Source organism: Nycticebus coucang, chromosome X (assembly GCF_027406575.1).
Source record: "Nycticebus coucang isolate mNycCou1 chromosome X, mNycCou1.pri, whole genome shotgun sequence".
NCBI lineage: Eukaryota > Metazoa > Chordata > Mammalia > Primates > Lorisidae > Nycticebus > Nycticebus coucang.
In genome coordinates this window covers 83252712-83279523 of record NC_069804.1, presented here as the reverse complement: position 1 = coordinate 83279523, position 26812 = coordinate 83252712, and the positions used below count along the sequence as shown (strand labels likewise).

At 41.2% G+C, this 26812-nt stretch overlaps 1 protein-coding gene across 3 annotated transcripts in view; it reads right to left on the bottom strand.

Moving 5' to 3' along the window:
• The window catches only part of CHIC1 (cysteine rich hydrophobic domain 1), a 295264-nt gene that overhangs the window by 67348 nt on the left and 201104 nt on the right, over positions 1 to 26812 (bottom strand). The gene's annotated exons all lie outside the window — the stretch shown is intronic.

The window sequence follows — 26812 nt, the reverse complement described above, 5'->3', positions numbered from 1 at the left end:
GCTTCAGTTATCTATCATCCCCCACTCTTCTTTTGCCCTTGTTGAATGTAAAAATTGGAGTTAGGCAAAATAGCCAACCCGAGGTTTTAGCGGAGCACAAGGCACATTGAAACAAAATGTACAAACAAACAATCAGAGACATAAACACACAAACAGACACACAAAGAAACAATCAAAAACAAAAAGCACAAATACAAAAAAACTCAAGTAGCCTGATGCAAGCACTCTCAGCAACCATAAGAGGAAGGGGAGGGCTCAGCACCTGTAGCCCATCAGCCAGGTTATCAGCCACAAACACAAGAGCTGGCAGGCTCAAACCTGGCAGGGCCCACCAAACAACGACAACCATAACAAGAAAACAGCTGGGTATTGTGGCAGGTGCCTGCAGGCCCAGCCACTTGGGAGGCTGAGGCAAGAGAACCGCTTAGCCTAGGAGAGCTAGAGGTTGCCACGAGCTGTGACACCATAGCATTCTACCAATGGCGATATAGTGAGACTCTGTTTAAAAAAAATGATAATAATTAAAATTTTTTTAACAATAACTCCTACAAGAAAGAAAAAAGGATAAAATAAACCAAAAGAACAAGGAAAGGGAGAAAGATAGGCAACAAAATTATATATATATATATACACATACACATAACTATATACATGCCACAGGGATCGACTTTAGTAGGGATATATTTATGTTGCAATATACTTTCTGGACACCAGGTGGCATCGTGAGTAGTTCCCAGGCTTATAACTGTCTCCCGGCTTAAATTGTTCTTGGTGTTTGCCTGATTACCCGCTTGGCGCCTAGACCCTGCAGAACTGCTAATTCCACCTATTTCAAAAAATCTTCACAGGCAGGTTTCACAAATTCTCCCTGAAACAGTTCCCATAAGTGTGAGATATCCTGAGCCAGTTCCGAGTATAGGATGACTGTCTTCGGGTGAGACTCAAATTGCTGCACCTGGCCCATGTGGAAAGGTGTCTGTGGTGACTGCCATCTCCCAAATTCCTAAACAATGGCCTCTTCCTATCCAGGATCTTTCCCGTCTGAGTTTCTCTCCCTGCCTAACTGTGGTGGTGCCGCACCAGATGACACCCCACTCTGGCCGCCTAATTCTGCTTGGGAGTCTACAATTCACCCATATTTCCACAGAATACCTAGTTTCCCCATGAACTGGGAATTGCAATCCTTTGTGGTGGGGCTGGTTGCTGCAACTGCGGGCCACAGCTGCTGTAGCCATGGGGCAGAACCTTTCCTGGCAGTCTCCACAGCTCCAGATTACACTCCAAGTCCAGCAATCTACCACCTTGCTGCATACCCAGAACTGCCACTCCACACTAACACTCCATGCTGGGAATGATCTAGCCCACTCACTCTCACCTGTTGTTCCAGGAGAGCTGAGCTAAACATTCTTCCTGTCCGCCATCATGCTACACCTCCGAAGGGACACTTTTAAAACTGATAGAAGCTATCTACAGCAAACCCACAGCCAATATCATATTGTATGGAAAAAAATTGAAAACATTTCCACACAGATCAGAAACTAGGAAAGGATATTCACTGTCTCCACTGCTATTCAACATAGTAAAGGAAGTCTTAGCCATTGGAATCAGGCAATCAAGGATATCCAAACAGGTTCAGAAGAGATAAAACTCTCACTCTCTGCAGATGGTATGATTCTATATCTGGAAAATCCCAGGGACTCAACTACAAAACTCTTAGAAGTGATCAAGGAATACAGAAGCATCTCAGGTCACAAAATCAATACTTATAAATCAGTAGCTTTTATATATACCAACAATAGGCAAGCTGGAAATACAGTTAAGGACTCTATTCCTTTTATAGTAGTGCCAAAGAAGATGAAATATCTTGGAATTTACCTAACAAAGGACATGAAATATCTTTATAAAGATAATTATGAAACTCAGAAAAGAAATAGCTGAAGATGTTAACAAATGGAAGAACATACCATGCTCATGGCTGGGAAGAACCAACATTGCTAACATTTCCTTACTTCCTAAAGCAATCTACAGAGTTAATGCAATCCCTATTAAAGCAACATTGTCATACTTTAAAGAGCTTGAAAAAGCAGTGGTTGCTTTTATATGGAATCAGAAAAAACCTCGAATAGCCAAGACATTACTCACAAATCAAAATAAATCAGGAGGTATCACATTACCAGACTTAAGGCTATACTATAAGTCTATAGTGATCAAAACAGTCTGGTACTGGTACAAAAACAGAGAGGCATATGTGTGGAACAGAATAGAGAACCAAGAGATGAATCCAGCTACTTACCGCTATTTGATTTTTGACAAGCCAATTAAAAACATTCAGTGGGGAAAAGATTCCCTATTTAACAAATGGTGCTGGGTGAACTGGCTGGCAACCTGCAGAAGACTGAAATTGGACCCACACCTTTCACCATTAACTAAGATAGACTCTCATTGGATTAAAGATTTAAACTTAAGACATGAAACTATAAAAATACTAGAGGAGAATGCAGGGAAAACCCTTGAAGAAATTGGTCTGGGTGAGTATTTCATGAGGAGAACCCCCCGGGCAATTGAAGCAGCTTCAAAAATACACTACTGGGACTTGATCAAACTAAAAAGCTTCTGCACAGCTAAGAACACTGTAAGAAAAGCAAGAAAACAGCCCTCAGAATGGGAGAAGATATTTGCAGGGTATATCTCTGACAAAGGTTTAGTAACCAGAATCCACAGAGAACTCAAACGCATCAGCAAGAAAAAAACAAGGTATCCCATCGCAGGCTGGGCAAGGGATTTGAAGAGAAACTTCTCTGAAGAAGACAGGTGCACGGCCTTCAGACATATGAAAAAATGCTCATCATCTTTAATCATCAGAGAAATGCAAATCAAAACTACTTTGAGATATCATCTAACTCCAATGAGACTAGCCTATATCACAAAATCTCAAGACCAGAGATGTTGGCGTGGATGCGGAGAAAAGGGAACACTTCTGCACTGCTGGTGGGAATGCAAATTAATACATTCCTTTTGGAAAGATATATGGAGAACACTCAGAGATCTAAAAATAGATCTGCCATTCAATCCTGTAATCCCTCTGCTGGGCATATACCCAGAAGACCAAAAATCACAACATAACAAAGATATTTGTACCAGAATGTTTATTGCAGCCCAATTCATAATTGCTAAGTCATGGAAAAAGCCCAAGTGCCCATCGATCCACGAATGGATTAATAAATTGTGGTATATGTACACCACGGAATAATATGCAGCCTTAAAGAAAGATGGAGACTTTACCTCTTTCATGTTTACATGGATGGAGCTGGAACATATTCTTCTAAGTAAAGTATCTCAAGAATGGAAGAAAAAGTACCCAATGTACTTAGCCCTACTATGAAACTAATTTGGGGCTCTCACATGAAAGCTATAATCCAGTTACAACCTAACAATAGGGGGAAGTGGGAAGGGGGGGTGGGTAGAGGGAGGGGGATCGGTGGGATCACACCTGTGGTGCATCTTACAGGGGTATTTGCGAAACTTGGTAAATGTAGAATGTAAATGTTTTGGCACAGTAACTGAGATAACGCCGGAAAGGCTATGTTAACCATTGTGATAAAAATGTGTCCTATGAAGAGAGTGTATGATGCCCCATGATCATATCAATGTATACAGTTATGATTTAATAAAAAAAAAAAAAACAGAGAGGCATATGTGTGGAACGGAATAGAGAACCAAGAGATGAACCCAGCTACTTATTGTCATTTGATCTTTGGTAAGTCTATCAAAAACATTCATTGGGGGAAAGAATCCCCATTTTACAAATGGTGCTGGGTAAACTGGCTATCGACTTGTAGAAGAATGCAACTGGACCCCCACCTTTCACTATTAACAAAAATTGATTCTCACCCGATAAGATTTAAACATGAGACATGAAACTATAAAAATACTAGAAGAGAGTGCAGGGAAAACACTTGAAGTAATGGGCCTGGGAGAAAATTTCATGAGGAGGATCCCCCAGGTAATTGAACCAACACCAAAAATGTATTACTGGGATCTGAGCAAACTAAAAAGCTTCTGCACAGCCAAGAGCACAGTAAGTAAAGGAAACAGACAACCTTCAGTATGCAAGAAGATTTTTGCAGGTTATACTTCTGACAAAGTTCTGATAACTAGAATCCATAGAGAACTCAATCTAGTCAATAAGAAAAGAATGAATAACCCCATTTCTATGTGGGCAAGATACTCGAACAGAAACTTCTCTGAAGACAGGTGCATGACCTACAAACACATGGAAAAATGCTCATCATCTTTAATCATCAGAGAAATACAAATCAAAACCACTTTGAGATATCATCTAACTCCAGTAAGATGAGCCCACATACCAAAATCCCCACTACATATGTTGGTGTGGATGTGGAGAGAAGGGAACACTTCTATACTGCTGGTCGGAATGCAAGCTAATACTACCTTTTTGGAAAGAAGTTTGGAGAAGATTCAAGGAACTAAAAGTAGACCTACCGTTTGATCCTGCAATTCCTCTACTAGGTATACACTCAGATGTTCAAAAATCATTTTACAACAAAGACATTTGCAGCGGAATGTTTTAGATCTTTAAGTGTTCTCCACAATTCTTTCCAAAAGGAATGCATTAATGTGAATTCCCACCAGCAGTGTAGAAGTGTTCCCTTTTCTCCACATCCACGCTAACATTTCTGGTCTTGGGATTTTGTGATATGGGCTAATCTTACTGGAGTTAGATGGTATCTCAAGGTAGTTTTGATTTGCATTTCTCTGATGATTAAAGATGATGAGCATTTTTTCATATGTCTGTAGGTCCTGCGCCGTTCTTCCTCAGAGAAGTTTCTCTTCAAGTCCCTTCCCCAGCCTGCGATGGGATCACTTGTTCTTTTGTTGAGTATACGTTTGAGTTCTCTGTGGATTCTGGTTATTAAACCTTTGTTGGAGACATAACCTGCAAATATCTTCTCCCATTCTGAGGGCTGTCTACTTGCTTTACTTACTGTGTTCTTGGCTGTGCAGAAGCTTTTTAGTTTATCAGGTCCAGTGGTGTATTTTTGAAGCTGCTTCAATTGCCTGGGGGTCTTTTTCATAAAATGCTCGCCCAGACCAATTTCTTTATGGGTTTTCCCTGCACTCTCATCTAGTATTTTTATATTGTCATGTCTTAAGTTTAAGTCTTTAATCCAGTGAGAGTCTATCTTAGTTAATGGTGAAAGGTGTGGGTCCAGTTTCAGTCTTCTACAAGTCGCCAGCCAGTTAACCCAGCACCATTTGTTAAATACACAAATTTTTCCTCACTGAACGTTTTTAATTTGTTTGTGAAAGATCAGATAATGGTAAGTAGCTGGATTCATCTCTTGGTTCTCTATTAGTTCCAGACATTGACTTCTCTGCTTTTGTGCCAGTACCACCTTGTTGTGATAACTATCGATTTGTAGTATCGTCTGAGGTCTGGTAGCGTGATTCCTCCTGCTTTGTTTTCATTTCTGTTTGGGCTGTTCCAGGATTTTTCTGATTCCATATAAAATAAAGTAATATTTTTTCAAGATCTTTAAAATATGACAGTGGTGCTCTAATAGGGATTGCATTAAAATTGTATATTGCTTTGGGTAGTATGGACATTTTAACAATGTTGATTCTTCCCAGCTATGAGCATGGTATGTTTTTCCATTTGTTAACATTTTCAGCTATTTCTTTACTTAGAGTTTCATAGTTCTCTTTATAGAGATCTTTCACGTGTTCTGTTAGATAAATTTCCAAATATTTCAACTTCATTGGCACTATTGTGAACGGAATAGAGTTCTTAACTGTTTTTTCAGCTTGACTATTGTTTGTGTATATAAAGGCTACCGATTTATGAGTGTTGATTTTGTAATCTGAGACACTGCTGTATTCGTTGATCACCTCTAAGAGTTTTGTAGTAGAATCCCTTGTGTTTTCCAGATATACAGTCATATCATCTGCGAAGAGAGAAGGTTTGATCTCCTCTGACCCAATATGGATACACTTGATCACCTTTTCTTTCCTAATTACAATGGCTAAAACTTCCATTACAATGTTAAAGAGCAGTGGAGACAATGGAAAGCCTTGTCTGGTTCCTGAACTGAGTGGAAAAGATTTCAGTTTAATTCCATTCAATGCAATATTGGCTATGGGTTTGCTGTAGATTGCCTCTATCAGTTTTCAAAATGTCCCTTCTGGAATGAAGCTCTGCCGGCTACGTGGGGCGCTAGCTCAACTTAGTGTCCTGGACGCCAGAGCAGACCCAGCGTGCTGCCTACCGGTATTGGACACCGGCATCGCGGCTCCTGACTTTAGTGACAGATTTGGAGCTCTTAGCACCTTGTAGAAAGGACCACACAGTTGCCATTCGAGCTACTCTTCCTGCAAAACTGAGGGGCTCTGGGAAACTCTGGGCCTGTGACCCCAGCGTGGAAGAGGATAAGATCAAGATGGCCATGTGGCAGGGGGGAGACAAGATGGCGGACTGAAGCCAGCTTTCAACAAAGGCTCCCGTCCAGAAGGAGAGTTAAGGGACAGGAATTTAGTAAGTATCCTGGTGGACTTGAGCCTCACCAAGAGAGAAGGCTGAAGAACGCACATCAACACCGCTGAGGCAAGCTGTGATCACAAGGACGCAAACAAAAGGTACAAAATCCACCACCAAGCGGACGGGAGTCCCGCTCCCCCATGAGACCGGCTCAAGAGCCCCAAAATTGAACAAGCGGGCAGAAATTAAAGGCCCTCCCACTACACTCCACGGGAGAGACCTTCTAAAAACTGGACCTACCTCCCCTACTGGGGTGCCGTGGCGTTCTCCTGCTGGACATAGGGCTGAATAAAACTTTGGGAATCCTTTGCCGGCAACCCTGAATCCCCGGCGCTCCCCTCCCGCCCACTGAGGTCTGGAGGCCTGTCCCCTAGGACTTCGGATCCTTGGGTGATTTCTCAAGGGGAGTGGACAGTCCCCGAGTTGCGACTGGTCAGCATTGACTCTGAGGCGCGCGAGTGAGGAGAGGGCACCGGGCTGAGGGGGAGTCACGCCTCGCGGCACTTCCCTGCGGAGCAGTGCACCAACCCTCCCCGGGCACAAGACTGAATAAGACTCTAGTCTCCCCGCTGAGAGCTGAGAGCCCCTACTCTCACTCGGGGTCTGAGGGACTATCCCCCAGGAGTTCGAATCCTTGGGTGAATTCTCATGGGGAGTGGACAGTCCCCGAGTTGCGACTGGTCAGCATTGACTCCGAGGCGCGCGAGTGAGGAGAGGGCACCGGGCTGAGGGGGAGTCACGCCTCGCGGCACTTCCCTGCGGTGCAGTGCAGCAACCCTCCCCGGGCATACGGGCCCAAGACTGAATAAGACTCTGGCCTCCCCGCTGAGAGCTGAGAACCCCTACTCTCACTCGGGGTCTGAGGGCTTATCCCCCAGGAGTTCGGCTCCTTGGGTGATTTCTCGAGGGGAGAGCACAGTGCCTGAGCTGCGTCAGGTCAGCGCTGACTCTGGGATACGTGAGCGAGGAGAGGGCACTCTGCTGAGGGGAAATCAAGCCTTGGCGGCACTTCCCTGCGGTGCAGTGCAGGAGCCCTCCCCGGACCGTAGTATTGTGTGAAACTGAATTAAACTCTAGCTTCCCACCCCCACTCCCAATCGGGGTCTGGGGGCCCATCCCCCAAGAGTTCTGATTCTTGGGGGATCTCTTAAGGGGTGTGAACCCAGCACAAACTGTGGCCGCTCAGTGCTGACTCTGGGGCGCGGGACAGAGGAGAAAAGGGTCGCCTGAGTGCCCACACCAGAGCAGCAGTTCCCTGGAGGTAGATCAACAGCCGTTTTTTCTTTAACGGCAGAACGCTCACTTCTGGATATTCTGAGGCCATACCCCCTGTCTCCCTGAGCAACCAGAGGAGGCCACCGGGTGACGCGGCTCACAAACCCGGGAAGCCTCCAGGGCGGGGCCGACCCAGAGAGGTGTTCAGACGCAATTCTCCAGCAGCAAAGGCGTTTGAACTCAAAACAGCCCGTCTTCTGTAGGCGACGACAGGAACAGAGACAGAACCTCACAAAGTTGTCTGTTCTGTTCTGTTCTGTTAGCAGCATCCATCACGGATGGGGCTAAGCCTGAGTGAACACCTCCTTCCCATCACCTGCATCAAACACTCAAAGATGTCAGGCCCCATCTCCTCCTGCTAGATAGCGGCAGTCTGCGGGGGCCTGGCAGACTTCCTTGCGATTCAGGCAGGTGCAAATCCCTGGAGTGTCTGTTCACTGCAGGCAACTGGGTTAGCCATCTGCAGAGATACCAGTGACTGGGTCCGACGGAGGGTCAAAGTGGGGAAGGAGACGTCAACCTTCCTAGACTGCTCTGTTTGCTGGGTGGCTCCTCCTGACTCCACGCTGCACTGGGGTGAACTGTGTCAGAGGAGTAACCAGGCCCCTGTGATCCAGTTCCCAGAGTCCTCTTGAACCCTTCCACCCGAGACAAGTGCCGATTGAGACAGTTGATTCGGACCTTTTGAACTGGGCTAATAGACTGAGGACTTTTCAGGCGGTGCCCTGGGTGTGCGATTGTAAGAAGGTTTGATTCTCCTTTTCCAACTGGGGCCAGAGGTGGGCAGGCGGGGTGACTTAATTGCTGATTTTTCCACACAGCTGAGACTTCAAGCCAGAGTAGAAGTTGCAATAGGATCGAACAGAAACCAGCTGAAAACAAGACAGAACCACTTTGCTCCACCACACCAGACAGGGCCCCAGTTTCTCAGGCCACAACACTGTACGGGCCCTCGATAAAACCTCAGGGGAAAAACCAAAGGGAGTAAACCATGGGGCGGAATCAGTGGAAAAACTCTGGTAACATGAATAACCAGAATAGATCAACCCCCCCAAGAAAAGATACGGCAGATGTGATTGAAGATCCCATTCATAAACAACTGGCTGAGATGTCAGAAGTCGAATTCAGAATTTGGTTTGCAGACAAGATCAATAAAATGGAATTAGGAATTCGAGGAGAAATTCAAAAATTGTCTCAAGAATTTAACGAATTTAAAGACAAAACCACCAAAGACTTAGACACACTGAAACAAGAACTTACAGCCCTCAAAGATATGAAAAATACAGTAGAATCCCTCAGTAACAGAATGGAGCAAGCAGAAGAAAGGATTTCTGACATTGAAGATAAAGTCTTCGAACACTCCCAATCTCTCAAAGAGGAAGAGAAATGGAGAGCAAAAACGGATCACTCACTCAGAGAACTCTCAGATAATTCGAAAAAAAAAACAACGTAAGGGTTATAGGAATTCCGGAGAACGATGAAGTGGCTGCCAAGGGCACAGAGGCCCTTCTACATGAAATTATGAAAGAAAATTTTGCAGACATGCCCAGAGAATCTGAAATTCAGATAGCAGACAGCTTCAGAACCCCAGCACGATTCAACCCCAATAAGCCATCTCCCAGACATATCATAATTAGCTTCACTAAAGTTAACATGAAAGAGAAAATTCTCAAAGCAACCCGGCGAAAGAAAACTATAACGTACAAAGGTAAGAATATTAGAATAACTGCAGATCTCTCTGCTGAAACTTTTCAAGCCAGAAGAGGGTGGTCATCAACTTTTAATTTCCTAAAGCAAAAAAACTTTCAACCCAGGATCTTGTATCCAGCTAAATTGAGTTTCGTCTATGATGGAGAAATTAAATACTTCAATGACATTCATATGTTGAAAAAATTTGCCATAAGTAAACCAGCTCTTCAGGATGTTCTCAGACCTATCCTCCACAATGACCAACCCAATCCTATACCACAAAAGTAAAATCACCCAGAAACTTCGGATCAAACTCCAACTTCCACACTGGCGAAAGGATTAAAAATGTCCACTGGACCTTTGAAAAACTCGACACCCAAAATTCCACCAGACTTATCAATACTCTCCATCAATGTGAATGGCTTAAACTGTCCTCTAAAGAGGCATAGGTTAGCTGACTGGATACAAAAACTCAAGCCAGATATTTGTTGCATACAAGAGTCACATCTCAACTTAAAAGACACATACAGACTCAGGGTGAAAGGATGGTCATCCATATTTCAGGCAAATGGTAATCAGAAAAAAGCAGGTGTTGCAATTTTATTTGCAGATACAGTAGGCTTTAAACCATCAAAAGTAAGGAAGGACAAGAATGGTCACTTCATATTTGTTAAGGGTAATACTCAATATGACGAGATCTCAATTATTAATATCTATGCACCCAACCAGAATGCACCTCAATTTATAAGAGAAACTCTAACAGACATGAGTAACTTGATTTCCTCCAGCTCCATAATCATTGGAGATTTCAACACTCCCTTGGCAGTGTTAGATCGATCCTCCAGAAAGAAGCTGAGCAAAGAAATCTTAGACTTAAACCTAACCATCCAATATTTAGATTTAGCAGACATCTACAGAACATTTCATCCCAACAAAACTGAATACACATACTTGTCATAAGCCCATGGAACTTACTCCAAAATTGATCACATTTTAGGTCACAAGTCTAACCTCAGTAAATTTAAAGGAATAGAAATTATTCCATGCATCTTCACAGACCATCATGGAATAAAACTTGAATTGAGTAACAACAGGAATCTGCATACCCATACAAAAACATGGAAGTTGAATTACCTTATGCTGAATGATAGCTGGGTCAGAGATGAGATTAAGAAAGAAATCACCAATTTTTTGGAACAAAATGACAATGAAGACACAAACTATCAGAACCTCTGGGACACTGCAAAGGCAGTTCTAAGAGGGAAATTTATAGCACTGCAAGCCTTCCTCAAGAGAACGGAGAGAGAGGAATTTAACAACTTAATGGGACATCTCACGCAACTGGAAAAGGAAGAACATTCCAACCCCAAACCCAGTAGAAGAAAAGAAATAACCAAAATTAGAGCAGAATTAAATGAAATTGAAAACAAAAGAATAATACAACAGATCAATAAATCAAAAAGCTGGTTTTTTGAAAATGTCAATAAAATAGATAAACCTCTGGCCAACCTACTCAGGAAAAAAAGAGTAAAATCCCTAATATCATCAATCAGAAACAACAAAGACGAAATAACCACAGACTCATCAGAAATCCAAAAAATCCTTAATGAATATTACAAGAAAATTTATTCTCAGAAATATGAAAATCTGAAGGAAATAGACCGATACTTGGAAGCACGCCACCTTCCAAGACTTAACCAGAATGAAGTGGAAATGTTGAACAGACCCATATCAAGTTCAGAAATAGCATCAACTATACAAAACCTCCCTAAAAAGAAAAGCCCGGGACCAGATGGTTTCACCTCAGAATTCTACCAAACCTTTAAAGAGGAATTAGTACCTATATTACTCAACCTGTTCCAAAATGTAGAAAAAGAAGGAAGACTACCCAACACGTTCTATGAAGCAAACATCACCCTGATCCCCAAACCAGGAAACGACCCAACAAGAAAAGAAAATTATAGACCAATATCACTAATGAATATAGATGCAAAAATATTCAACAAGATCCTAACAAACAGAATCCAGCAACACATCAAACAAATTATACATCATGACCAAGTTGGTTTTATCCCAGGGTCTCAAGGCTGGTTCAATATACGTAAATCTATAAATGTAATTCAGCACATAAACAAATTAAAAAACAAAGACCATATGATTCTCTCAATTGATGCAGAAAAATCTTTTGATAATATCCAGCATCCCTTCATGATCAGAACACTCAAGAAAATTGGTCTAGAAGGGACTTTTCTTAAACTGATAGAGGCTATCTACAGCAAACCCACAGCCAATATCATATTGAGTGGCGTTAAATTGGAATCATTTCCACTCAGATCAGGAACCAGACAAGGCTGCCCATTGTCTCCATTGCTTTTCAACATTGTAATGGAAGTTTTAGCCACCGCAATTAGGGAAGAAAAGGCGATCAAGGGTATCCATATAGGGTCAGAAGAGATCAAACTCTCGCTCTTCGCAGATGATATGATTGTGTATCTGGAAAACACTAGGGACTCTACTACAAAACTCCTAGAAGTGATCAAGGAATACAGCAGTGTCACAGGTTACAAAATCAACATTCATAAATCGGTAGCCTTTATATACACCAACAACAGTCAAATTGAAAAAGCAGTTAAGGACTCTATCCCATTCACAGTAGCGCCAAAGAAGATGAAATATTTGGGAATTTACCTAACAAAAGACGTGAAAGATCTCTATAAAGAGAAGTATGAAACTCTAAGAAAAGAAATAGCTGAAAATGTTAACAAATGGAAAAACATACCATGCTCATGGCTGGGAAGAATCAACATTATCAAAATGTCCATACTACCCAAAGCAATATATAATTTCAACGCACTCCCTATTAAAGCTCCACTGTCATACTTTAAAGATCTTGAAAAAACATTACTTCGTTTTATATGGATACAGAAAAAACCACGAATAGCCAAGACATTACTCAGAAATAAAAACAAAACAGGAGGAATCACACTACCAGACCTCAGACTTTACTACAAATCGATAGTGATCAAAACAGCATGGTATTGGCACAAAAACAGAGAAGTAGATATCTGGAACAGAATAGAGAACCAAGAGATGAATCCAGCTACTTACCGCTATTTGATTTTTGACAAGCCAATTAAAAACATTCAGTGGGGAAAAGATTCCCTATTTAACAAATGGTGCTGGGTGAACTGGCTGGCAACCTGCAGAAGACTGAAATTGGACCCACACCTTTCACCATTAACTAAGATAGACTCTCATTGGATTAAAGATTTAAACTTAAGACATGAAACTATAAAAATACTAGAGGAGAATGCAGGGAAAACCCTTGAAGAAATTGGTCTGGGTGAGTATTTCATGAGGAGAACCCCCCGGGCAATTGAAGCAGCTTCAAAAATACACTACTGGGACTTGATCAAACTAAAAAGCTTCTGCACAGCTAAGAACACAGTAAGCAGAGCAAGCAGACAGCCCTCAGAATGGGAGAAGATATTTGCAGGGTATATCTCTGACAAAGGTTTAATAACCAGAATCCACAGAGAACTCAAACGCATCAGCAAGAAAAAAACAAGGGATCCCATCTCACGCTGGGCAAGGGATTTGAAGAGAAACTTCTCTGAAGAAGACAGGCGCATGGCCTTCAGACATATGAAAAAATGCTCATCATCTTTAATCATCAGAGAAATGCAAATCAAAACTACTTTGAGATATCATCTAACTCCAATGAGACTAGCCTATATCACAAAATCTCAAGACCAGAGATGTTGGCGTGGATGCGGAGAAAAGGGAACACTTCTGCACTGCTGGTGGGAATGCCAATTAATTCATTCCTTTTGGAAAGATATATGGAGAACACTCAGAGATCTAAAAATAGATCTGCCATTCAATCCTGTAATTCCTCTGCTGGGCATATACCCAGAAGACCAAAAATCACAACATAACAAAGATATTTGTACCAGAATGTTTATTGCAGCCCAATTCATAATAGCTAAGTCATGGAAAAAGCCCAAGTGCCCATCGATCCACGAATGGATTAATAAATTGTGGTATACGTATACCATGGAATACTATGCAGCCTTAAAGAAAGATGGAGACTTTACCTCTTTCATGTTTACATGGATGGAGCTGGAACATATTCTTCTTAGTAAAGTATCCCAAGAATGGAAGAAAAAATACCCAATGTACACAGCCCTACCATGAAACTAATTTGGGACTCTCACATGAAAGCTATAACCCAGCTACAACTTAACAATAGGGAGAATTGGGAAAGGGGGGGGTGGGTAGAGGGAGGGGGATCGGTGGGATCACACCTGTGGTGCATCTTACAGGGGTATTTGCGAAACTTGGTAAATGTAGAATGTAAATGTTTTGGCACAGTAACTGAGATAACGCCGGAAAGGCTATGTTAACCACTGTGATAAAAATGTGTCAAATGGTTTATGAAGTGAGTGTATGATGCCCCATAATCATATCATTGTATACAGTTATGATTTAATAAAAAAAAAGAACATGCGAAACTAATCAATGGTGAAAAAAAAAATAAAAAAAAAATGTCCCTTCTATACCAATTTTCTTAAGTCTTCTGATCATGAAGGGATGGTGGATATTATGAAAAGCTTTTTCTTCATGAATTGTGAGAATCATATGGTCTTTGGTATTTAATTTGTTTATGTGCTGGATTATACTTATAGATTTATGTATATTCAACCATCCTTTAGACCGTGGGATAAAACCGACTTGTTCATGTTGTATAATTTGTTTAATATGTTGATGGATTCTGTTTTTTAGGATCTTGTTGAATATTTTTGCATCTATATTCATTAGTGATATTGATATATAATTTTCTTTTCTTGTTGGGTCTTTTCCTGGTTTGGGGTTCAGGGTGATGTTTGCTTCATAGAACGTGTTGTGTAGTCTTCCTTCTTTTCCTACATTTTGGAAGAATTTGAGTAATACAGGTACTAGTTCCTCTTTAACGGTTTTGTAGAATTCTGACATGAAGCCATCTGGTCAGGGGCTTTTCTTTTTAGGGAGATCTCGTATGGTTGATGCTACTTCAGAACTTGATATTGGCCTGTTCAAAATTTCCACTTGATTCTTGTTAAGTGTTAGAAGGCGATGTGCTTCCAAGTATTGGTTTATTTCCTTCAGATTTTCATATTTCTGAGAATAAGTTTCTTGTAACATTCATTAGGAGTTTTTGAATTTCTGAGGAGTCTTTTTTTATTTCATCTTTGTCATTTCTGATTGATGAAATTAGAGATTTTACTCTTTTTTCCCTGGTTAGGTTAGCCAATGGTTTATCCATTTTACTGATCTTTAAAAAAAAAACAAGTTTTTGTTTCATTGATCTGTTGTATAATTCTTTTGTTTTCAATTTCATTTAATTCTGCTCTAATTCTGGTTATTTCTGTTCTTCAACTGGATTTGGGGTTGGAATGTTCTTCCTTTTCCAGTTGCTTGAAATGTCCCATTAAGTTGTTAACTTCCTCTCTTTCCGTTCTCTTGAGGAATGCTTGCAGTGCTATAATTTTCCTCTTAGGACTGCCTTTGCGGTATCCCAGAGGTTCTGATAGTTTGTGTCTTCATTGTTGTTTTGTTCCAAAAATTTTGCAATTTCCCTTGTAATCTCATCTCTGACCCATCTATCATTCCGCATAAGGTTATTTAACTTCCATGTTTTTATGAGTATGCAGATTCCTGTTTTTACTGAGTTCAAATTTTATTCCATGTAGGTTCCAGAGGATGCAAGAAATAATTTCTATTCCTTTAAATTTCCTGAGTTTACACTGTGACCTAAGTTGTAATCGATTTTGGAGTATGTTTTATGGGCTGTTGAGAAGTATGTGTATTCAGTTTTGTTGGGATGAAATGTTTCTGTAGATGTCTGCTAAATCCAAACGTTGGATGGTTAGGTTTAAATCTAAGATTTCTTTGCTCAGCTTCTTATTGGAGGCTTCATCCAACACTGCCAAAGGAGTGTTGAAATCTCCAACTATGATGGAGCTGGAGGAAATCAAGTTGCTCATGTCTGTTAGAGTTTCTCTTACAAATTGAGGTGCATTCTGGTTGGGTGCATAAACATTCATAATTGAAATCTCATCATATTGAGTATTACCCTTAACAAATATGAAGTGACCATTCTTATCCTTCCTTACATTTGTTGGTTTAAAGCCCATTGTGTCTGCAAATAGAATTGCAACACCTGATTTTTCTGATTACCAATTGCCTGAAATATGGACGACCATCCTTTCCCCCTGAGTCTATATTTATCTTCTAAGGTAATATGTGACTCTTGTATGCAACAAATATCTGGCCTGAGTTTTTGTATCCAGTCAGCTAACCAATGCCTCTATAGAGGACAGTTTAAGCTGTTCACATTAATGGAGAGTATTGATATGTCTGGTAAAATTTTGGATATCGAGTTTTTCGAATGTCCAGTGGACATTTTTGATTCTTTTGCCATTGTGGAAGTTGGAGTTTGATCAAAAGTTTCTGAGTGAGTTTACTTTTGTGGTAGAGGATTCTGCTGGTCATTATGGAGGATAGGTCTGAGAACATCCTGAAGAGCTGGTTTGTTTATGGGAAATTTCTTCAACATATGAATGTCATTAAAGTATTTAATTTCTTCATCATAAATGAAACTCAGTTTAGCTGGATACAGGATCCAGGGATGAAAGTTATTTTGTTTTAGGAGATTAAAAGTTGATGACCACCATCTTCTGGCTTGAAGGGTTTCAGCAGAGGGATCTGCAGTCATTCTAATATTCTTCTCTTTGTAGGGAATGGATTTCTTGTGTCTGGCTGCTTTCAGAAATTTCTCCTTCATATTAACACTAGTGAAGTTAATTATGATATGCCTGGGGGATGTCTTATTTGGATTGAGTCCTGCTGGGGTTCTGAAACTTTCAGATATGTGAATTTCAGGATCTCTTGGCATGTCTGGAAAATTCTGTGTCATAATTCCATGGAGAAGGGCCTCTGTGCCTTCTGAGGCAACTTCATCACTTTTGGGGATTCCGATGAGGCGGATATTAGCCTTATTTGAATTATCCCAGAAGTCTCTGAGAGAGTGATCCGTTTTTGCCTCCCATTTATTTTCATCTTTGAGAGTTTGCGAGTGTTCAAACCCTTTGTCTTCAATGTCAGAAATCCTTTTTCTGCCCGCTCCACTGTGTTACTGAGGGATTGTACTGCATTTTTCAGATCTTCGAGGGCTGCAAATTCTTGCTTCATGCATCAAAATCTTTGGTGGTTTTGTCTTTAAATTCATTAAGTTCTTGAGACAACTTTTGAATTTCTCCTCGAATTTCTAATTCTGACTTTTGAATTGCTCTTTGAATTTCTAATTCCAAATTTTCCTCCATTCTATTAATCTTGTTTGCAATCCAAATTCTGAATTCGATATGTGACATCTCGGCCAGGTGTTTATGGATTGTCCTCAGGTACATCTGTCATATCTTTCCTTGGGTGGGGGGTGATCTATTCTGGTTATTCATGTTACCAGAGTTTTTCTGCTGATTCCACCCCATGATTACTTTACACCATTTGACTTTTCCCCAGGAGCTTTGTTGAGGATCCGTATAGTGTTACGGCCTAAGACTGTGGGGACCTATTTGGTGTGGTGGGGCTAAGTGGTTCTGTCTTGATTTTAGCTGTTCTCTGTTCAAGCCTAGTGAAAGAATTACTCTGGGTTGAAGTCTCAGCTATGGAGAAATATCAGCAATTAAGTCAGCCCGCCCCACACAGGCAAAAATTCAAAGAGGATAATCAAACCTTCCTATAGCCACACACCCAGGGCACCACTGGAATAGTCCTCAGGCGATTAGCTCAGTTCAAAAGGTCTAAATCAATTGTCTCAGTCAGCACCTATCTCAGGTGGGAGAGTTTCAAAGGTCTCTGGCAACTGGATCGTAGGGGTGTGGTGACAACTCAGATATGACTTGCTCCGGTGATCCATGAAGTCAGGAGGGCCCAACCAGCAATTAGATTAGTCTGGGAAGATTGATGCCTCCTTCCCTAACTTTCACCTATGTCACTCCCAGTCACTGATTGCCACATAGAGCTGTGACCCAGGTGTCTCCAGTGAGCAGATACTCCAGAAGTTTGCACATGCCTAAATCACAAGGTAATCTGTATCTGCTCAGCCAGGCTGCTGCTCTCTGCCTCTATCCATTAGGGGATAGAGGGGGGTGTAGGCTGGGGGATGTTCACTGAGTTCCAGCCCTGCCTCTGATTGATGTTACTGGCAGAACAGAACAACTTTGTGGGAGTTTGTTTCTGTCCCTGCTAAATTCCTGTGTAGAAGAGGAGCTGATTTGAGTTCCAAGAACCTGTGCCTCAGGCCTTGTCTTTACTCCTGCAGGTTTGTATTCACAGCACGGTTAGCTGTCAGCTCTAGCCTCCTGCCTTTCTTTGTCTATAGGCTGATGATCCCCTGAGGGCCACGTGTGTCTTAGGCTCAGTAAAGCATTCCTCTGGGTCAGCCTCACCCTGAGAATTTCCCAGCTCTGTGCGTGCATTTTCTTGTCCCCGCACTCCATCCAGGCCAATATCACCTCAGGTAAACCCTTTACTCACAGAGCCTGTGTTTCAGTCCCACATCTGTTCTGTGGTGGTTGCCATCTTAGAAGATGCCCAGCCTCCTTGGGTTGCCCAGGGAGAAATGGGGTGTGGCTGGAGGATATCCTGAGGTGGGCCTTATTGTCGTCAAAAATGGCTGCTTGTCTGTGCCTTGGGGCACTGCCGTTCTGGCGTGATTCCCTCCCAGCCAACCGTCATCTCTTTTCTCCCATGCTGCAGAATCAGCACTGACCAGCTGCAGTCCAGGCCCTGTCCACGCCCCTTGAGAAATCACCCAAGAATCTGGACTCCTGGGGGACAGGCCTCCACACTTCAGAATGAGAGTGTAGGTGAGTGCGTGGGACTCAGAATTGCAGGTCAAAACACCAAACTCATTGAGATCAAATGAGAAAATAAACAGATCAAAAGGCTACCAGACACACAGCCCATAGATGCACAAACAATCAGAAACACATAGACATACAGACAACAACAACGACAGCAACAACAAAAAACAACTTCAATAAAAATAATGATAATTGTAAAATAATTGAAGAAAAAAATGGAGTCAGGATAGGCGAAGACAAGATGGCAGACTGAAGACAGCTTTCCACAGAGGCTCCCATCAAGAAGGAGAGTTAAGGGACGAAAATTGAGCAAGTAACCTGGTGAATTTGAGCTGCACCAAAAGAGAAGGTTGAAGAATGCACATCAACCCCACTGAGGTGAGCTGCGACCACAAGGATGCAAACAAAAGCAAAACAGCTCACTCCTGGATATTCTGAAGCCACACCCCCTGTCTCTCTGGGCAACAAGAGGAGGCCAGGCATCTTCTCAGGTGGCAACCACCGTGGAACAGATCCAGGATGGAAACACAGGCCCCCTGAGTAAAGGATTTGCCTGAGGCAACTCACAAATGTGGAAAGTTTCCAGGGTGGGGGCCAACTCAGAGAGGTAACCAAATACAAACCTCCAGGAGCAAAGACAGGAAGTTGCAACTCAGAACAGCTTATCTTCTGCATGCTAATTTAGCAGGAACAGAAACAGAATCCCGCAAAGTTATTCTGTTCTGTTCTGTTCTGTCAGTTACATCACAGGGGCAGGGCTGGGACTGAGTGAACACCCCCACAACCTTCATCAAGGGCCCAAGGATGTCAGACATCACCTCCTCCTGCTAGATAGCAGCAGAGTGCAGAGTCCTAGCAGATTTCCTCGCGATTCAGGCAGGTGAAAACCCCTGGAGTATCTGCTAACTACAGGCAACTGTGTTAGCCATCTGCAGGGATATCAGTGACTGGGTCCGACAGAGGGGCAAGGTGGGAAAGGAGGCATCAACCTTCCCAGACTGATCTATTTGCTGGATAGCTCCTCCTGATTCCACGCAGCAATGGAGCAAGTCATATCAGAGTAGTCACCAGACCCCTGTGATCTACGTTCCAGAGACCTCTTGAACTCTCCCACCTGAGACAGGTGCCAACTGAGAGAATTGATTTGGACCTTTTGAACTGAACCAATAGACTGAGAACTTTTGGCTGTTGCCCTGGGTGTGCGGGTGTAGGAAGGTTTGATTTTTCCTTTTTGAAATTGTTGCCAGTGTTGGGCGGGGTGACTTAATTGCTGGTATTTCTCCACAGCTGAGACTTCAACCCAGAGTAAATGTTTCACTAGGGTCGAACAGAAACTAGCTGAAAACAAGACAGAACCAGTTAGGCTCACCACATCAGACAGGGCCCCAGTTTCTCAGGCCACAACATTGTACGGGCCCTCGACAAAGCCCCAGGGGAAATATGAAAGAAAGTAAAACAACCATGGGGCGGAATCAGTGGAAGAATTCTGGTAACATGAATAACCAGAATAGATCAACACCCCAAAGAAAGATATGGCAGATGTAATTGAAGATCTCATTCATAAACAAGTGGCTGAAATGTCAGAAATCGAATTCAGAATTTGGATTGCAGACAAGATTAATAAAGTGGAATTAGGAATTCAAAAAGAAATTCAAAAGTTGACTCAAGAATTTAACGAATTTAAAGGCAAAACCACCAAAGACTTAGACACACTGAAGCAAGAATTTGCAGCCCTCAAAGGTATGAAAAATACAGTAGAATCCCTCAGCATCAGAATGGAGCAAGCAGAAGAAAGGAATTCTGACATTGAAGATAAAGCCTTTGACTGCTCCCAAACTCGCAAAGAGGAAGAGAAATGGAGAACAAAAACGGATCATTCTCTCAGAGAGCTCTGGGATAATTTGAAGAAGGTCAATATTCAAATCATTGGAGTTCTTGAAACTGATGAAGTGGCCTCGCCAGGCACAGAGGCCCTTCTCCATGAAATTATGAAAGAGAATTTTCCAGACATGCCTAGAGATTCTGAAATTCAGATAGTGGACAGCTTCAGAACCCCAGCAAGACTCAACCCCAATAAGACATCCCCCAGGCATATCATAATTAACTTCACTGAAGTTAATATGAAGGAGAAAATTTTCAAAGCTGCCAGGAGAAAGAAAACCATTACCTTCAAAGGGAAGGATGTTAGAATGATGGCAGATCTCTCTGTTGAAACTTTTCAAGGCAGAAGAGGGTGGTCATCGACTTATAACCTCCTAAAGCAAAATGACTTTCAACCCCTGATCTTATATCCAGGTAAACTGAGTTTCATTTATGATGGAGAAATTAAATACTTTAATGACATTCATATGTTGAAGAAATTTGCCATAACCAAACCAGCTCTTCAGGATATTTTCAGACCTATCCTCCATAGTGACCAACCCAATCCTATACCACAAAAGTAAACTCACTCAGAAACTTCGGATCACACTCTAATTTCCAAACTGGAAAAATGGTTGAAAATGTCCACTGGACCTTTGAAAAACTTGATACCCAAAATTTCACCAGACTTATCAATATTCTCCATTAATGTGAATGGCTTAAACCATCCTCTAGGGAGGCATAGGTTAGCTGACTGGATACAAAAACTAAGGCCAGATATTTGTTGCATACAAGAGTCACATCTTAAATTAAAAGACAAATACAGACTCAGGGTGAAAGGATAGTCATCCACATTTTAGGCAAATTGTAATCAGAAAAAAGCAGGTGTTGCAATTTTATTTGCAGATACTGTAGGCTTTAAACGAATAAAAGTCAGGAAGGACAAGAATGGTCACTTCATATTTGTTAAGGGTAATACTCAATAAGATGAGATCTCAATTATTAATATCTATACACTCAACCAGAATGCACCTCAATTTAGAAGAGAAACTCTAAGAGACAAGAGCCACTTGATTTCCTCCAGCTCCATGATAGTCGGAGATTTCAACACTCCTTTGGCAGTGTTGGATCGATCCTCCAGCAAGAAGCTGAGCAAAGAAATTTAAGATTTAAACCTAACCACCCAACATTTGGATTTTGCAGACATCTACAGAACATTTCACCCCAACAAAATTGAATACACATACTTCTCATCAGCCCACAAAACATACTCCAAAATCGATCACATCTGAGGTCACAAGTCTAACCTCAGTAAATTTGAAAGAATAGAAATTATTCCATGTATCTTCTCGACCACCATGGAATAAAACTTGAGCTGTGTAACAACAGGAATCTGCATACTCAAACAAAAACATGAAAGTTAAATAACATTACGCTGCATGATAGCTGCGTCAGAGATGAGATTAAGAAAGAAATTGCCAGTTTTTGGGAACAAAATGACAATGAAGACATGAACTATCAGAACCTCTGGGACACTGCAAAGGCAGTTCTAAGAGGGAACTTTATAGCACTGCAAACCTTCCTCAAGAGAATGGAAAGAGAGGAAGTTAACAACTTAATGGGACATCTCAAGCAACTGGAAAAGGAAGAACATTCCAACCCCAAACCCAGTAGAAGAAAAGAAATAACAAAAATTAGAGAAGAATTAAATGACATTGAAAACAAAAGAATAATACAACAGATCAATAAATCAAAAAGTTGTTTTTTTGAAAAGGTCAATAAGATAGATAAACCTTTGGCCAACCTAACCAGGAAAAAAAGAGTAAAATCTCTAGTCTCATCAATTAGAAATGACAAAGACAAAATAACAACAGAATTCTCAGAAATACAAAAAATCCTTGATGAATATTACAAGAAAGTTTATTCTCAGAAATTTGAAAATTTGAAGGAAATTTACTGATACTTGCAAGCATGTCAACTTCCTCGACTTAGCCAGAATAAAGTGGAAAGGTTGAACAGGCCCATATCAAGTTCGGAAACTGCATCAAATATACAAAAACTCCCTAAAAAGAAAACCTCGGGACCAGATGGTTTCACATCAGAGTTCTACCAAACTAGAACTCTACCAGAGTTCTACTAATTCCTTTAAAGAGGAATTAGTACCTATATTACTCAACCTCTTCCAAAAGTTAGAAAAGGAAGGAACACTACCCAACACGTTCTATGAAGCAAACATCACCCTGATCCCCAGACCAGGAAATGATGTAACAACAAAAGAAAATTATAGACCAATGTCACTAATGAATATAGATGCAAAAATATTCAACAAGATCCTAACAAACAGAATCCAGTAACACATCAAACAAGTTATACATCATGACCAAGTCGGTTATATCCCAGGGTCTCAAGCCTGGTTCAATATACATAAATCTATAAATGGAATTCAGCACATAAACAAATTAAAAAACAAAGACCATATGATTCTCTCAATCGATGCAGAAAAAGCTTTTGACAATATCCAGCATCCCTTCATGATCAGAACACTTAAGAAAATTGGTATAGAAGGGACATTTCTTAAACTGATAGAGACCATCTATAGCAAACGCACAATCAATATCATATTGAATGGAGTTAAATTGGAATCATTTCCACTCAGGTCAGGAACCACAGACAAGGCTGCCCATTGTCTCCATTGCTTTTTAACATTGTAATGGATGTTTTAGCCACCTCAATTAAGGAAGAAAAGGTGATCAAGGGTATCCATATAGGGTCAGAAGAGATCAATCTTTTGCTCTTTGCAGATGATATGATTGTATATCTGGAAAACCCTAGGGATTCTACTACAAAACTCTTAGAAGTGATGAAGGAACACAGAAGCGTCTCAAGTTACAAAATCAACATTCATAAATTGGTAGCCTTTATATATATGAACAACAGTGAAGTTGAAGAAACAGTTAAGGACTCTATCCCATTCACAGTAGTGCTAAAGTAGATGAAATATTTGGGAATTTATCTAACAAAGGACATGAAAGATCACTATAAAGAGAACTATGAAACTCTAAGAAAAGAAATAGCTGAAAATGTTAACAAATGGAAAAACATACCATGCTCATGGCTGGGAAGGATCAACATCGTTAAAATGCCCGTATTACCTAAAGCAATATATAATTTCAACGCAATCCCTATTAAAACTCCACTGTCACACGTTAAAGATCTTGAAAAAACAATACTTCATTTTATATGGAATCAGAAAAACCTCGAATAGCCAAGACATCACTCAGAAATAAAAACAAAGCAGAAGGAATTATGCTAGTAGACCTCAGACTATACTACACATCGATAGTGATCAAAACAGAATGTTATTGGCACAAAAACAGAGAAGTAGATGTCTGGAACAGAATAGAGAAGAAAGAGTTGAATCCAGGTACTTACCATTATTTAATCTTTGACAAGCCAATTAAAAACCTTCAGTGGGGAAAAGATTCCCTATTTAACAAATGGTGTTGGGTGAACAGGCTGGCAACCTGCAGAAGACTGAAACTGGACCCACACCTTTCACCATTAACTAAGATAGACTCTCACTCATTAAAGATTGAAACTTAAGACATGAAACTATAAAAATACTAGAGGAGAATGCAGGGAAAGCCCTTGAAGAAACTGGTCTGGGCCAGTATTTTATGAGGAGGACCCCCCAGGCAATTGAAGCAGCTTCAAAAATACACTACTAGGATCTGTTCAAACTAAAAAGCTTCTGCACAGCCAAGAACACAGTAAATAAAGCAAGCAAATAGCCCTCAGAATTGGAGAAGATATTTGCAGGTCATGTCTCTGACAAAGGTTTAATAAGCAGAATCCACAGAGAACTCGAACGCATTAGCAAGAAAAGAACAAGGGATCCCATTGCAGGCTGGGCATGGGATTTGAAGAGAAACTTCTCTTAAGAAGACAGGCACGTGGCCTTCAGACATATAAAAAAATGCTCATCATCTTTAATCATCAGAGAAATGCAAATCAAAACTACTTTGAGATATCATTTAACTCCAGTGAGACTAGCGTATATCACAAAATCCAAATACCAGAGATGTTGGCATGGATGTGGAGAAAAGGGAACACTTTTGCACTGCTGGTGGGAATGCAAATTAATACATTCCTTTTGGAAAGGGATATGGAGAGCACGTAGAGGTCTAAAAATAGATCTGCCATTCAATCCTGTAATCCCTCTACTGGGCATATACCCAGAAGACCAAAAATTACACCATAACAAAGATATTTGTACCAGAATGTTTATTGTATCCCTATTTATAATTGCTAAGTCATGGATAAAGCCCAAGTGCCCATCGATCCATGAATGGATTAATAAATTGTGGTATATGTACACCATGTAATATTATTCAGCCTAAAGAAAGATGGACACTTTACCTCTTTCATGTTTACATGGATGGAGCTGGAACATACTGTTCTTAGTAAAGTATCTCAAGAATGGAAGAAAAAGTACCCAATGTACTCAGCCCTACTATGAAACTAATTTAGGGTTTTCACATGAAAGCTATATCCCAGTTACAACCTAAGAATAGGGGGATGGGGGAAAGGGAGGGGAGGGAGGGGAGATGTGGGTAGAGATAGGGGGATTGGTGGGATTACACCATCGGTGCATCTTACAAGGGTATATGTGAAACTTGGTAAATGTGAAATGTAAGTCTCTTGGCACAGTAAGTGAGAGAATGCCATGAAAGCTATGTTAACCAGTGTGATGAAAGTGTGTCAAACGGTCTGTGAAGCTAGTGTATGTTGCTCCATGATCATATCAATGTAGACAGCTATGATTTAATAAAAAAAAATAAAATTTTCTCAGAAAGAAAGAAAAAAGAAAAAAATGGTAAAAATTATGCAAACTAAACTGACAAACAAACAGAAAACCTCAAAAAATCTGATGTAATCACTCTCAAAAACCATAAGGAGGGAGGAAGAGGAAGAGTGTAGGAAGAGAAAAAAAGTGCTGTTCATGAAAATTTCAGAAAAGAAGAAAGAAAAAATTAGAAATAGTAAAATAAAAATAAAATGTATATACATAAAAATATAATAGAAATTAAGAATAGCTCCTGCAAGAAAATAGTGAGGAAAGAAAAAAAAAAGGCATATTCTTGTATATGTGTAGGAATATACATCTATATGTATGATGTAGGGATCGACTTTCATAGGAGTATATTTATAATGCAATATACTTTCTAGACAATAGGTGGCACTGTGATGGTTCCCAGGCTTATACCTGATTCACAGTTTATACTGTTACCATGGTAACCACCCTACCTGGCCGGTTGCCAGTTTGGAATTTATGTAAAACTTCATTATCTAATTGTTGTGTAACCTGAGCTGCTCTTTTCCAAATAGCACTCCTATGTGAACTCCCAACTCAGTGCAAGAGTCCACGCTTCACAAATCTTTCCACTCTGCTCCCACGTTCTCCTGCAGACTGGCAACAGCAATCGGCTGTGGGGGAGGGTGCTGGCTGCCATGGGCTTTAGTTGCTGCCACCCCGCAGCCACCTGTCTGCAGTTGCAGCACACGGAAAACTTATCCTCAGTTTTTGTGGCTCAGAGTCTCACTTGAATCTGGACTTTTGAGTCCAGCCACCCTCCAGTTCGCCACACAGCCTGAACTGCCAGCCCGCTCCAATATTCCCCACCAGGAATGGTCTATTTAATCACTACTGTTGTTCTGGGGGAAGGTGTCTGCCATTTCGGATAATTCAAAGTGTCTGTTTCTGGGTGGGATCCCTTCCCTTCAATTGTCTATAGGGTTGCTTAGCACCTTGTGGTTCTGACTGGCTTCCCTTTTGGGTGCCAAACTTGGCTCAGGAATAAATTTTCATCAATTGTGTTTTGCTAGGAATTGCAGGCTGCTGTCATCTGTGAGGGAGGGGCCCACTGACCAGCCTGGCCAAGTGGGGAAAATCTCTACAATAGAGTCCATGGTTTTAAATTACAACTCATATACAGCAATCCGCCAATTTGCTGTGCATCTCCAGCTGTCTGTCCACACCAATAATCCACATGGGGACAGGGTCCAGACCCCTCTTCCTCTCACCTGATGACTTGGGAGAGGTGGGTTATATGTGCGTGCCATCCGCCATCATGTTCTGCCTCCTCTGGTAGCATTTTTATCTGTTTATTTGCTCATTTGGTTTCAATGTGTTTTGTGTTTTGCTAAATCCTCAGGTCGGCTACATTCCCTAACTCCAAACTTCACATGCAACAAGAACAAGGAAGAATGGGGGATTATGGCTGACTGGAGCCAGCTCTCAACGGAAGCTCCCGTCCAGAGGGAGAGATAATGGCCATAAAGAACCCAACAAAGCCAAAGGAGGGGAGCCAAGCAGAAAGTTCAGAGAGATAATTGCTCGTCTTCCCTGCTGAGGCAAGCTTTGACCCCAAGGAAACTAATTTCAGGTAAGATCTCATCCCAAGGAGGTTGTGTTGCCATCCTGTCCTCTAAGAGAGTTGCTAGCTTGCTGTGTGATCTCTACTAA